General features: G+C 37.3%; 1 long non-coding RNA gene and 1 pseudogene across 1 annotated transcript; one reads left to right on the forward strand and one right to left on the reverse strand.

Moving 5' to 3' along the window:
* Positions 1–252: 252 nt before the first annotated feature.
* LOC125206278 lies at positions 253–4,737 on the forward strand (annotated as a pseudogene).
* Positions 4,738–11,325: 6,588 nt separating this feature from the next.
* LOC125203687 lies at positions 11,326–12,216 on the reverse strand. Its single transcript, XR_007173424.1, has 2 exons — positions 12,160–12,216; positions 11,326–11,532 (listed from the first exon to the last, which is right to left on the reverse strand). It is a non-coding gene; the product is annotated as an uncharacterized LOC125203687 (long non-coding RNA).
* Between the last annotated feature and the right edge of the window lie 3,712 nt (positions 12,217–15,928).

Below are 15,928 nucleotides of genomic sequence, written 5' to 3' on the forward strand. Positions count from 1 at the left end.
AGGCCGTGGTAACCATAGATTCAATGGAGTGCCTAGAAGAAACCATCATGAAGAGTACGAAGGAGAGGGGCCAAGATATGATGACCCTTCAAAGAACTTCAAGCACACTATTCCTGAGTTCCATGGAAAGTTTGAACCCGACAACTACTCGGAGGTGGATAAGGTCAAGTTAGCTATTACCGCGTTTCGAGACATGCCAACACTTGATTGTCCGGCCTTATGAGGCAAAGAAGGGCCGCAGGGCGAGGGGAGATGAGAACATGGGTCGAGTTGAACGATCTAATGAGGAGTACATTCGTGCCTCGATCCTACTATCATAAGTTGAGGGGAGAGCTACAAGACTTGAAGCAAGGGAGTAAGAGTGTCATGGAGTACTATTATGAGTTGATAGCACTCAAGGGGAGAGTTGGGATCGAGGAGAGCGAAGAGGTTACCCAAGACCGCTTCATCCACGGGCTTAATGTGCACCTCAAGCACAAGGTCCAAGTTGAAGCCATGAGAGGTTTGACCATGGATGAGGTTCTCGGGTTCGCCGAGACGTTTGAGCGGCAAGGCAAGGAGAAATCCGTGAGCAAGGGGAAGGCGACCTTTACTTCTACTTCGGGTGGAGGAGGAGGAAGCAAGTGGAGTACACCTCAAAGGAAGGGAGAGGCACCCACCACTCCTAGCACTTTGCCAAAAACTCCAATGAAAGCACTAACGGCCCCTCCACCGACCAAAGGGACCCCACAAACCGGTGAAAGAAGAACTCAATGCTTCAAATGTAAGGGATTTGACCACTATGCTAGGGAATGCATCAATCAACGAGTTATGGTAATTGGGGCGGACGGCCAAATCTATAGTGAGGATGAAGATGAGGCGGATGAGGAAGAAGGGGGTGAGTCTTGCCCAAACACAAATATTGGGTTATCTAGTGAAGACGAGTTGACCGAAAGGGTGACCAATCTTGTGGTCCTCCGCACGTTAAGTGCCCAACCAAAGCAAGATGAATGTGTAGAGCAACGTTCCAATATCTTCCATATGAAGTGTAAAGTTCAATCCAAAACTTGTCTTGTGATTATTGATGGAGGAAGTTGCACCAACGTGGTGAGCGAAAGGTTGGTTGCAAAGTTGCAATTGCCGGTGACGAGGCACCCAAACCCATACCGACTCCAATGGTTGGGTGAAAGTGGGGATCTCAAGGTATCGGCCCAAGTCCAAGTACCATTGAAGATTAGGGAATTTGAGGAGAAGGTACTTTGTGATGTTATTCCCATGTCCGCTTGCCACTTACTTCTTGGTAGGCCTTGGGAATATGACAACAAGGTGTCAAAGGACGGGTAAACAAATGAATACTCTTATGTGTCCCATGGGAAGAGGATCCGTTTAAAGCCCTTTTCCCCTAGTGACATCATAGAAGCCCATAAACACTTGAGTAGAGAGCGAGAGAAAGAAAAAAGGCATGAGAGTGAAAGAAAAAAGCCAAGTGAGTGTGGGGGTGGTGAGAGTAAATCCAAATCCAACAAGAGTGACACCCAAAAACCCCGTGAGAGAAAAGAGTGTCTCCTAGCCACTAAATCCGAACTTGGGTGGGCACTTCAAAGCCACTCTCCATTGCTACTCGCCATTCCAAGGCGGATTTGCTTGACTAACACTAACCTTGAGCTTGTCCCGGATATTGTTAAAGTTGTTTTGCAGGAGTTCGAGGATGTGTTTCCAAGTGAGCTCCCCAACGAGCTTCCTCCAATTCGGGGAATTGAGCATCAAATGGATTTCTTGTCGGGTTCTTCTTTACCAAATCGGGCTGCCTACAAAGCCAATCCGAACGAGACCAAGGAATTGCAAAGGCAAGTCGAGGAACTCCTTGCCAAAGGTTTGGTCCGTGAATCTCTCTCTCCATGTGCCGTGCCGGTTATACTTGTGCCTAAAAAGGATGGCTCTTGGAGAATGTGTGTTGATTGTAGGGCCATCAATAAAATCACCATTAAGTATAGGCATCCCATACCTAGGCTTGATGACATGCTTGAGGATTTGTGTGGTGCTACTTGTTTCTCAAAAATTGATCTTGCTAGTGGATATCATCAAATTAGGATGAAGGAAGGTGATGAATGGAAAACGGCTTTCAAAACTAAATTTGGGTTGTATGAGTGGTTAGTTATGCCCTTTGGTCTAACTAATGCTCCTTCTACTTTTATGAGGTTGATGAACCATGTGCTTAGACCTTTGATAGGAAAATTTGTTGTGGTTTATTTTGATGATATCTTGATATATAGCCCAAATGTTGAAGAGCATGCTAGGCATCTTAGGCAAACACTTTTGCTTTTGAGAGAACACAAGTTGTATGCTAAATTGCCTAAGTGTGTGTTTTGTGTTGATGAAGTTATTTTTCTTGGATTTGTTGTGGGGAGGGATGGTGTCAAGGTGGATGACGAAAAGGTTAGGGTCATAAAGGAGTGGCCCACACCTAGGAATGTTAGTGAGATACGCTCTTTTCACGGCCTTGCTAGTTTCTATAGAAGGTTCATGAGGGACTTCTCAACCAAAGCCGCCCCTTTGAACTATCTTGTAAAAAAGAATGTTGTTTTTAAATGGGGAGAGGAACAAGAGCATGCTTTTAATACTTTAAAGCACGACCTCACACATGCACCTTTACTTGCATTACCCAATTTTGATAAAACTTTTGAGCTTGAATGTGATGCTAGTGGAGTAGGGATTGGGGGAGTGTTGATGCAAGAAGGGAAACCTATTGCATATTTTTCGGAAAAACTCAATCAAACTCATTTGAACTATCCCACTTATGATAAAGAGCTTTATGCTATTGTGAGGTGTTTGGAAAATTGGCAACACTTTTTGATGCATAGGGAGTTTGTTATCCACACGGACCACGAGTCCATCAAATTCTTGGGTGGTCAACACAAGTTAGACAAGAGACACGCCAAGTGGAGTGCCTTCTTGGAGACTTTCCCATATGTCATCCGGTACAAAAGGGGAAGGAAATGTGGTCGCCGATGCCTTATCTCGTAAGCCATCCTTACTTCTTCTTGAAAGTGGTATTTATGATAGTGACGCCCTTGTGTTGAGAAATAACATGCTTACTATTTGTGCTTCCAAATTCTTTGCTTTTGATCACTTTAAGGAGCTTTATGAGCATGGTAATGATATTGCATCTATCTTTGTTGCATGTGAAAAGGGATCATTTGAGCAATTTTATAAGCATGAGGGTTACTTGTTTAAGGGGAATAGATTGTGCATTCCCCAAGGATCTTGGAGGGAAGTGCTTGTGAGGGAGTCCCACCTTGGGGGATTAATGGGTCATTTTGGGGTAGCTAAGACCTATGATATCTTAATTGAGCATTTTTATTGGCCAAAAATGAAGAGAGATGTGCGGCGTTTTGTGGGAGGGTGCATTGAGTGTAGACAAGCTAAGTCTAAGAGCAACAATTATGGCCTTTATACCCCACTCCCAATACCCCTTCCCACCCTTGGGTAGATTTGTCTATGGACTTTGTGCTCGGTCTACCTCCTTCTCAAACCCGGAATGATAGTATCTTTGTGGTAGTGGATAGGTTTTCCAAGATGGCTCATTTTATTCCATGTAGGAAGAACAATGATGCTAAACACATAGCCGGTCTCTTCTTTAGGGAGGTGGTGAGGATCCATGGGGTTCCCCATACTATAGTGAGTGATAGGGATGTCAAGTTCCTAAGCTACTTTTGGAAGACTCTTTGGACTAAACTAGGAACCAAACTTTTATTCTCTACCACGGCGCACCCTCAAACCGATGGACAAACCGAGGTGGTGAATCGCACCCTAGGGGCTTTACTTAGGGCTTTGGTTAGTGAGAATAGGAAGACATGGGAACCTTGCCTACCCATTGCCGAGTTTGCTTACAACCGGACCATGCACTCTACTACCGGTCATTCTCCATTTGAAATTGTTTATGGATTTAACCCGCTAACCCCGATGGACCTAGCGGTGTCGGCTTTGCCTTCTTCTTTTGTTTGTTATGTAGATGGTGCCCAAAAGGCGCAATTTGTGAAGGACCTCCATGTCAAGGTCCAAGAGAACATTAGCAAAAGGAATGAGCACAATGCGAGGATGGCCAACAAGGGGCGGAAAGAAGTGGTCTTCAACCCGGGAGACATGGTGTGGGTTAACTTTTGGGCGATCCGTTTCCCGGACAAGGTGAAGTCCAAGCTTGCGGCACGCGGAGGTGGCCCATTCCGAGTCAAGGAGAGGATCAACAACAATGCCTATATCATCGAGTTGCCGGGCGAATTCAAGGTGCACCCCATGTTCAACGTGTCCGACTTGAGCCCTTTTGAGTTTGCAAGAGATAAGCCGGATTTGAGGTCAAATCCTTCCCAAGAAAATGGGGATGATGCGAACCCAACCGACACGCATCATGCATCGAGCCCGCTCAAGGACGTACACCAAAAGAGGACGAGGAAGATGAGTAGGAAGATGCTAGAGTCCTTAGGTCTGTTCATAACAAGCTTAAGACTCAAAGATGAGGCCCAGAAGGAAGACCCGAGTGTCTCGAGAGCAATACACCAAATTCGGCTCGACCACGCACCAAATTGGAACTGGGGGTCTGTTCAAACGCCAATCTTCCTACTAAGACGGTGTCCAAATGTTGATCCAAGACCACCATCGTCGAAATACCTTCGCGTGGGTACCTCACACACCCCAAACGGAGTCCGGATGAGAGAGATATGGCCGTTTGACGAAAGTCGCGCAGAGCTGCCGAGGAACTAACCGTGGCCGGGCAAGAAAAACGCCCGGCGACAGAGGAAACGCCCGGGCAAGGTCCCAAAACGCCCGGGCAAGGCCCAAAATGCCCGGCCGGGCATTTTGTCCGAAAATGTCATTTTTTTAAAGCTTTTGAAGACTATTTTCTCTTTCCTTTGTTTTAGTATAAATACTCCTTTTAGGGTTTCTTCATTCTCAGCTTTGAACATTTTGTAAACACTAAAGACTCCATTGTGAGCTCCTCTTCAACTTTTGAAGATTTATCCAAAATCCCTTGTGGTTGCATTTTAATCTATTGTCGGGCTTAGATTGAATGTTAAGGTATGCAATTCTAGTTCTTGTGTTGCTAGTTTTGTGGAGCCATTAGATTTTTGCTTTGGTGAAAGTTGCCTTGGGTTGTCTTCATTGTTTTGTAGAAGGTAAGGTCCATAGGTTCCAAGCATTTATCTAAATCATAACACCGACATGCTCTTCCTTTTCCACCATTTTTATTGTTTCATCTCTTGTTGGGTTTGTTGGGTTGTTGAAATATTTACAAGAGCAAGTCCGGGGCAAACATATGTGTCTTGAATCCCTAAGATTCACATTACGGCGCCACCTTCCTCCAGCACGTCGTTCAGTAGCCTCACCGCCGTTGCATTTGGTTGAATGGGATCCATCACACTCTTAACATCGCAAATTCTCTTTCTCATACTATCGTGTGTGAGCCCGACGAAAGCATGGAGTATATAAAGATAGTTTCTGATTTTTAGGTGTCAATGATAGATCATGCCAGATTTTGTGGAACAGAAACGGAGTGGCAGTTTGACGATTAATTTCTATTGGCTACTTAGGTTGTTGATTCAGGAAGAGCTCGTAGGTTTTTCTAAATAAGGAAAAAAGAATTGGGCTCAAAAAGAATAATAGGCTTCCTCAAGAAAAATCATTGGACTTGCAAAAGGAATAATTGTTTAAGCCCAATTAGTAAAATCATTCTCTCGACAAAAGAAATAAAGGCGTAAAATTTTCAGATGCACAACGACGTCCTTTCGAGAACAAATAAAAAGGTAGAAAAAGTCGGGGTGTTACAGTTTACGATTCCGGCAGTTAACCGCGAATCGTAACCGGTGGTTACGGTTTCGAATCGAAATCGTGAGAATTTATTTGAACCAAAACCGTCATTTTTTGAACCGTGGTTCAGTTCAGGTTCAAAAATTTTCAACCGAAACCGTGCTGGAACCGCGAAAAACCGCAGGAAAACCGTGAAATCAAGACGGAACAGCCAAAAACTGCTGAAAATCGGCGGTTCGAAACCGTGAAAAACTGTCGGAAAACTGCCGGTTCGAAACCAAAACTGAAACCGGCGGTTTTGGAACCGGAATCATAACCACAAAACACCCTCTCAGTTCGGTTCCGGTTCAACAATTTCCAAAATCGGAATCGACAGTTTTGGAACTAGAACCATAAACGCGAAACATCCTCGCGGTTCAGTTCCGGTTCAACAATTTTCAAAACTGAAACCGCCGGTTCCAAACCGTAACCGCCGATTTATGAACCGTGGGCACCTCTAAATATAAATATATGGACCGAATAATTTGGCATTGTGGTCTTATCTACCACCAAAATCACACTCACAACTTAAGCAAGCAGCCATCTTAAAAAATCTTCAATTGGAAATCAAGCTGTATCGTTATTTTTTGTTCTATTTTGTTAGTAGTATTTTCAAATTATCGGCTTGTTTTAACATTCTCAAACCGAATTTAATTTCAATTCATTTGGTTTTATCTCTAAAATTTCGATTTGAAACTGAGCAGATTGAAGTATATATTAAAATTTAAAAGTCCTAGTATTAAAATAATTAAAATATTTATGTTAAAAATGTATAAATATAGTTTTCTGTGTCATATTAATATTTAGTTGTACTACGATCGGATTTGACCTCGAATGTGTTTGTATAATATTTTCAAAACTTTAAATAGATTTTCAAATAGATGAGTTTCCAAGCGTGATGAGAGTTGGATTCGAACTGCTCAAATGCTTTAGCCGTCGTTATATAAAAAAGTAAGCACGTCTAAAATGCACCAAAATCAAATAGTACTAGTAAACTAATAAAATATGTCACTCTTAGTAATTTTATACACAACCTGTAAATATATTGTCAAAATCTATGAATGGGACTAATATTTCATGATTTGCTTATGTATAAATAAATTCTTCTCCGAAATTACTTAAAATATTGTGTCAAAGTATGATTTAAGATATCAATTTAAAAATAAGAAAAATTGGTCTCGTTCACACCGTGATCCTTCAAAATGAAATACTTGGGTACATTTGTTTAGTTACCACAAACAAAGTCTAATGTCTGAACACATGTCTAATCTGTTATCACTTATATTAATATTGCCACTAAACACGACTTGGAAAAGACAGGACTTCCAAATTCGAAGTAACAAGGGAAGCATCCACGTGTCAGCATGTGAAGCAAGTTATAGATAGCCCCTCCACACTTGGGCTAATTAGTTGAAGTGGCAAACATGGCCCATTAACCACTAATGGGCCTCAACCACGTCTACTTATCTTTCTCAAATGACTCACTCATATTTTCAATCATTATTTGGTTTATCATTATGAGTTTATGACTACCAGTCACTGAACAAATAAACTTCATCCATTCACTATAAATAGAGGTTTAATATAGATATGACATGGTTTAATATGAATTGATAATATATAAGAGCAATAATATTAAAAATAATAATTGGAATAGTATTAGTGAAAAATAAGTTACAGTTTATTAGAAAAAAAACTTATTAAAAATAGAATGTGGTTAGTTTTACAATAATTTCATATAATTTATTATACTGGTTACTAGTTTTATCCTTTTTTGTTGGTAGTTATATTCCTATATTTGGTTGAAATTTATTCGAAGCGTACTAATTGATCATTGAAATAATTGGGGTGCTGAAATAAAATATGTAGGGTGTTAGTGGAGGTTTAAAATTTACGTGCACGTGTTATTTGTGGCTGAGATTGCAAATATCATAATGCCATTGTAATTTCTTTACATTTCTGTACTTTTATTCGGCATGTTTAAGAGTATCCACGGTGGGAGGGTCGCGGCCCCCCACTACCAAGGCGCAAGGTGGACGAGGCCTAGGGGGGTGGACGAGAGAGGGCCGAGCTCTCGGCCAGGCCGAGGCCCTTGGGCACGCGACTCGGCTCGCCACTGCAAGGGCTGAGAGCCGCGGCTCGGGCCATGGTTTTAATGTTTTTTTTTTCTTTTTTTCCAGTTTTTGTGTTAATTTTAGGGTTTTGGAAAAGATGAAGTGAAGAAGATGAAGTGGAGAGAGAGAGAGAGAGTGTATGTGACGAAAATTAAACGCTAGTTTTCAAAAAATTTAGCATTAATTTAGGAAACAAATCAATCTCAATCACTAAATCCCTATTAAATTGGTCAACTTTTTAATTAAGGATTGTGATTTCAATTCACACCCTAATTACGGAAATAATTAAAATTCAAATTTTTAATAAATATATTTACTTGTAATTGTCAATTTTTTTAAAATTAATTTAGATTTTTTTAATATTATAGTCCAATAATTTTTATTCTAGCTAAATTAAAATATAACAAAAAATGTAAGAAAATAATTTTATTTGGTGGTCCGGAGGGCCACCATTGTGGTGGCCAAGTTTTCATGGGTAGGGCCAAGTTTGTTGGGCATGCCCAAGCTATAACAAAAAATGTAAGAAAATAATTTTATTTGGTGGTTCGGAAGGCCACCATTGTGGTGGCCAAGTTTTCATGGGTAGGGCCAAGTTTGTTGGGCATGCCCAAAAAATGGTTGCTTGGGCATGCCCAAGAGGGCCCACAGTACACTCTATGTAATCACATTGTAAAATATACAATATGTACTTGAAAATACTAAATTACTAAAAATGGATACCCTACTGGACTTTTTGAGGGGTCCTGTCATGTTCCCCAAGTACAGTAACAAGCTCTTCGGACACGATTGCAATAAACGTAAGACAGTGGAGTACTAGACATAGCTAATAGCATGTTGTTTAACTGCGATTTAGTACATTATAAAAATGCTTGACTATTTAACCCCCACTCCTTCATTGCAAAAATTCTAATGCGCCAAGAAAACGACTCTTGAATCTCACCAAAATGTCTGACTCTCTCATCTTCACACACAACACACACACACACACGAGATAGAAAGAGAGATGCATTGGCATTGGTATGAAGCGTGCATGAAAAGCCAATTTATGAGGAGCCATTGTGAGATGGATACACCGATTTGATGCCCCTTAAATCTTAATCATCCCCCTCCACAAACACACACAAAACTCACTTCAAAATCATACTACTAGGAGTACTATTTAGTAAGAATAATGCATGTTGCTATGTCAAGTGGTGCTACCACTATCCTGATTCCTGCGCGCGCGCTCTGCCTTGTTATTTTCTTTCTATAACGTCATTTCATAAATTCTCTTCTTTAAATTAATCTGCATTATTGCTTCATTCCATTTCAATTCACCTAGTCACCTCATTCTAATTTATACACGATTTACACCATTATTAGGTTTACTATTTTTTTTTTTTATAATTTACAATTCTCCATATACTACCTCTGTCCCACTTTAGGAGTCTCACTCTCATTTGAGTTTGACACGAATTTTAATAAATGTATGTGAAAGTTGGTGAAAAAAGATATGGAATGTGAGTCCCACTTTTATATACGTATTAGTTTTATACTAATAAAATGTGAGCGGAAAAAAGTTAATGGAATGTTGGGTCTATTACTATTTATGAAATATTTCTACCTGGACTCCTAAAATAGGGCATTTAAAAATAGTAAACCGGGATTTCTAAAGTTGAACAAAGGGGAGTATTACATAGAATCAATAAGCTTAAATAGTACCCACATGATAGAGATTCTCTTTTTACGTATGTAAAAAAGAATAATAAAAAGAAAAAAAAAGTTACTCCACTTTAGATTATATCATTACAAAGAATACATTTATATTAATTTAAAATTATTATTTGCTCTTTAATGTTTTGCAAGGCATTCCTTATTAGTATACTTTATTTTTCTTAATTACATACCCGGCCTAAAGTCTTCATCTCATTAGAAACATACGATATCTGAGAACGTCAAAGTTCAGGGGATCGTTTTATGTAGTTTACTCATCTAAAAAATACTACTAATGTTTAAGTTTGTTTAAACTGTTTGCCAATGTATTATTTATATATAAGTACGTACTAATATTTTCCGTCCCATAAAAAATACTCTTTTCACTTTGGTCCATCTAATATAACTAATTCACTTCTACTTTTGGTAATTTTTTTTCTCTAATGAGATGTGTCGCATTCTCCACTAATAATACTTCAATCACATTTTCTTTCTATTTATCTTAACTTTATCAATTGTGTATCTAAACATGTGGCTTCTTAAAGTGTCTATTGTTATGGAATGAATAAAATATTATATTAATCTGAACCTTATCAATTGTGTGTTAAAACTTGTATCAACTTAAAGTATCTAAATTTATGGGATGAATGAAGTATTATTATGAGTTAATTTGACCTATAATAGAATTTGAGGTAGGTTGATCGACACATAACTAGCCTAGCCATGTGAAGTACGAACAACACTACCACCTTTTCAATTCACATCACCACTAATCAACAAGTTGAGTGTAGGAGCTAGCCAACTAGCATCCCTGATTAATTAAACCTGAAATATTATCACATATACTCTCTCCGTCCTAGATTAAGAGTCACACTTTTCCATTTCAGTCTGTCCCCAATTAAGAGTTACACTTCATTTTTACCATAAATAGTAAGTATGTCCTACATTCCACTAACTCAATTCACTCACATTTTATTATAAAACCAATATAAAAAAATGGGTCTCACAATCCACTAACTTTTTCAACAAACTTTTCTTTACATTTCTTAAAACTCGTGTCCAGTCAAAGTGTGACTCTTAATCGGGGACGGAGGGAGTAGTAGAAGTTGGTAATATAACATGGCCAAGTAAATATTTTCCATGACGAATTCATAGACACGCACACGTGAATATATATATATAGAGGGATGTATTCATATACTTTTCCCATATTTTGTTCTTTTTCCTTTTTAATCTTGTCCATCCATTTGCAAGATCTAATGGCCCAAAATAGGGTCTGATTAATTAAATTATATTCATTAAAATAATCGAAAAGGGACTTATTGTCTTTCACGTTTAATTTAGTTATGGTAAGTAGCTTGATTTTCTCCATCAAAAGATTTCAGACTTTATTTTCTAATAGGGCCTGTTGTATTGTATTTCACGATTTATGTAATGTACGAATATCAGTGTATAATGCATTCATTCTTTTCCGTAATGTACGATTTATGGCATATAATGACTATAAATTCTGATATGCATGTTGTTTTGTTTTTATGTGTAGTGTTCGTTATACCAGAATGTTCTCCACAATTGAAGCTTAATTTGCACAAGTTCATAAAACTTGAAATTGTTCACAACTAGCTAACCAACAAGTTTGATATTATCACTTCCAACATTAAGCTATCAAAACAAAAAAAAAAAAGAAAAAAAAACAGTGTTCCAATCCCAAAAAAACATCATATCCATAAAGTATCCATACGATCACTCCCCATACTTCTCCACCCCATACATCCTATCCACTCTTTACGGGATGTACTGGTCTCTGCTTTGTCCTCCGATAATCTATGCCGAAGCTTCTGGGCTAATACAATTAGAATTACATCATCTACTGCTTCATCAAAATCAACGCGACGCTGCTTACTTGCTGACCAAAAAAAAGAAAGAGACATGTATTCCATGAGTTTTCTGTAATGCACAAAATTTTGCACATTAATGTTAACAAATGAGTAAATAATGCATAAAAATCAATTTATCCGATGCATAGATAGACACCTTTTCTCAATAATGTAAAATGTCTACTATGTAATGCATAATATCAGCATAATAATGCATAATATGAACTTAATAATGCAAATATTTACTGTTACAAATTGGGTAACTAATACAAAGATTCAAACTTAGAAATAGTACAGTTTAGCTTATACTTAAAAACGTACACACCATTACTTAATAATGTACATTTTCAACTAAATAATGCATATTATTAACCAAATAATGTACATATTTGAAACTGTTTCAATGTAACCAATGTACATATTATTATCCGTAAACACAATGAACAAATAATGTTCATTTTCAACCAAATAATGCAACATATGTGCATAATAATGTGACAACAAAGGACAACACTTCAAGCAACAATTGAACAGAGATATAATAAACTTATAATGCTAATAATAATGATACAAATGCAAAAAAAAAAAAACTGAATAATGCACCAAAATGGAAGACAAGAAACTTGCAGAGTGTTAAAATGGCGCAGCATTCTCACCTTCGGACTGCGTCGGCTGACTTTTGTATGGGCGACCTCTTTTCGACATCCCAACGCTAACAAACACAACAACAACAGAAACCATTTTAGATTTTACACAGAACGATAGCTCATTCGTCTACGGAACCAACAAACATACAACCTATACCCAAACCTAAAGCAAAATCGACAAATTCAGGACGAATTCAACCCAAAAAACTAACATCAAACCAAATACAATTCAGAAACCAACAATAAACATCCAAATATTCATAACCCATCTTCTAATGCTCACAGTTCCACATTTTTTCAAAGAAATCAAACTAAAAATCGCGACTTTATAAGCTTACCCTTTATGAAAATCGGAGATGAATTGTTGTCCGACGGCGCCCGCGAACTAAAATCGGAACTTTGAGACTCGCAATCGTCCACCCACGGTCGATTTTCACAGTGAGAATCGAATGAGAGACTAGTTGTCGGCGGCGGCTAGGGTTTGAATGGGTTTGAAAAGGGAGAGAAGTTGTTTTGATCGTGGTTTGACGTGATAGAATGAGAGAGAGTAAGAAGTTGGAAGGTCTATGAAAAGCCCGCTTAATTATCGGACCTTCCGTTTTGAAACGTTTCCAGACATTACATTTTTACTATTATAACCTCATAATGCACAGAATACTACTCATAATGCAATACGGGATTAAATTCATAAATCTAATCTTGACCGTCCACTACTCTAATCTAATGGAAGTGATTAAGAAGGAAATAGTATCTTAAAGGTTAAAAGGAGCTTAATGCTCCCCTATATATATATATATATATATATATATATATATAGGGATGTATTCAAATCCTTTTCATAGCAATCGCTGCCGTTTTCCCGTCGCTGCAATCTGTCGTCAAACAGGTGGATTCAAATCAGAAATTTTTTTCAAAATGTGAGTTGTTTAACTGGTTTCTTCAACTGATTTATATTTCTCATTCCGATTTCAATCCATTTCTTTAATACAGTAAAACTCTGATTAACAAGCATTCACTGATATTTTTGAGTTTCGAAGCTTTTCGTTAAATTAAACGACTATTGTTTCATTGATTCTATTTCTCCTTTTTTTCCCTCTGGTTTTTCTGTCTGCGTCAATCGAACTGCATCTTCTGATTCTTAAGTTGAATTATTTACCGGCAAATCGGATGATGAATCATTGAATCTAGGGTTTCTGATCGGAACATCCTTAGAGTGAAGTATTCTAATGTTAGAGTGAAGTGTTTGTCATCCATGCTTATAGTGCTTTGTTTTTCCATTTCAGTGAAGTAAAACATGATTAAAGTGAAGTATTCTAGTGTTAGAGTGAAGCGTTTGTGATCCATGCTTATAGTGTTTTGTTTTTCCATTTCAGTGAAGTAAAACTTGCTTAGAGTGAAATATTCTAGTGTTAGAGTGAAATGTTTGTCATCCATGCTTATAGTGCTTTTTTTTTCCATTTCAGTGACGTAAAATATGATTAAAGTGAAGTATTCTAGTGTTAGAGTGAAGTGTTTGTGATCCATACTTATAGTGCTTTGTTTTTCCATTTCAGTGAAGTAAAACTTGCTTAGAGTGAAGTATTCTAGTGTTAGAGTGAAATGTTTGTCATCCATGCTTATAGTGCTTTTTTTTTCCATTTCAGTGAAGTAAAACATGATTAAAATGAAGTATTCTAGTGTTAGAGTGAAGTATTTGTGATCCATACTTATAGTGCTTTGTTTTTCCATTTCAGTTAAGTAAAACTTGCTTAGAGTGAAGTATTCTAGTGTTAGAGTGAAATTGTTTGTCATCCATGCTTATAGTGCTTTGTTTTTCCATTTCAGTGAAGTAAAACATGATTAAAGTGAAGTATTCTAGTGTTAGAGTGAAGTGTTTGTGATCCATGCTTGTAGTGCTTTGTTTTTCCATTTCAGTGAAGTAAAACTTGCTTAGAGTGAAGTATTCTAATGTTAGAGTGAAGTGTTTGTGATCCATGCTTATAGTGCTTTGTTTTTCCATTTTAGTGAAGTAAAACTTGCTTAGAGTGAAGTATTCCATGGTTAGAGTGAAGTGTTTGTGATCCTTGCTTATAGTGAACTATTTTTTCATCTCAGTGAAGTAAAACGTGCATAGAGTGAAGTGTTTATGATCTTTGCTTATAGTGGACTATTTTTTCATCTCAATGAAGTAAAACGTGTATAGAGTGAAGTATTCCATGGCTAGAGTGAAGTGTTTGTGATCCTTGCTTAAAGTGCACTATTTTTTCATCTCAGTGAAGTAAAACGTGCATAGAGTGAAGTATTCCATGGTTAGAGTGAAGTGTTTGTGATCCATGCTTATTGTACACTATTTTTTAATCTCAGTGAAGTAAAAACGTGCATAGAGTGAAGTATTTCATGATTAGAGTGTATAGAGCTTAAAGTGAACTAATAAATGTTAAGAGTGAAGTGTTTTACCTTTGCAGTGATTCAGTTTATGCTTAGAGTGAAGTATACGATGTATGTCTTACAGTGTTTTGTGTTTTCTTATTTCAGTGAAGTGAATAGACCTTAGAGTGAAGTATATGATGATTGTTACTATGGTGAGCGGGAACAAGATTGGAAATGTATTGCCTAAAAGAAGCAGCAAGGAAATATCCAAAGGCTAAGAGTAAAGAATTGCAGCGCATTAATGTTGTTGGAAACAAACCATGAGTCATTGAATATCTTGACGACAACATCAAAACATTATCGAGAATGTAGCAACAACATGGAGATAGATGTGGAAAAATGATTGTAAACTTCAAGCGTTCATGACCATTTGTATGAAACTGATATAGTTCATAATATGTGTCATTTAGTTCAATATAAAGCTCATCATTTTCAATTAAATTCAATATTATGTTAGACTATATACTTCCTGTAGAGCATATTTGCATCACTATAAAACATATTTACTTCACTGTAATTCACTGTAAAATTATTATACTTCACTATAAGCATATAATAGTTCACTATATGCACAATATACTTCACTGTAGTGAAAAAAATAATAAACTATAAGGCATGTTCAATTTACTTCACTTTATGCTCAATATACTTCACTATATGCACAATATACTTCACTTTATGTCCAATCTATTTAGTTCACGTATGAATACTTGTTAATTATTTAACAAAATATAGTTCACAACTTAAAATTGTAATCTGATAAGTTTTGGTACGAAGTGAACAACTATAGTAGTGAACTAAAACAAGTTTGCAACAAAATAAAACTCACGTACATAACATGTACGCATTGAACTAAAAACCAGTAAAAAGTGAATTAAAAATAAGCTGACAATGAAATAAAACTCACGTTTAGTGGACTAAAATATGTACACAGTGAACTAAAAATAAGTAAGAAGTGAACTAAAAATATGATGTTTAATATTTCAGCGAAGAATATAATTTACAGTGTACAATTTTTTCATTTCAGTGAAGTATATTGAGCATATAGTGATGTATATTGTGTTTATAGTGAAGTATATTCTGCATCCCTTATAATGTACCCTTTTTTCATTTCAGTGAAGTATATTTTTTATATAGTGATGTATATTATGATTATAGTGAAGTATATTTTGCATGCCTTATAATGTACCGTTTTTTCATTTCAGTGAAGTATATTGTTCATATAGTGAAGTATATTCTCATATAGTGAAGTATATTCCTAAACCCTGAACAATGCGCCCAAACTTTTATCTCTCTCTCTCACAACAGCAACGCCTCTTTTCTCTTTCGCCTGGTCGCGGAGGACCACCGCCGTCACCGGCGTGTGGCG

Source organism: Salvia hispanica, chromosome 2, assembly GCF_023119035.1.
Source record: "Salvia hispanica cultivar TCC Black 2014 chromosome 2, UniMelb_Shisp_WGS_1.0, whole genome shotgun sequence".
In the NCBI taxonomy this organism is placed as follows: domain Eukaryota; kingdom Viridiplantae; phylum Streptophyta; class Magnoliopsida; order Lamiales; family Lamiaceae; genus Salvia; species Salvia hispanica.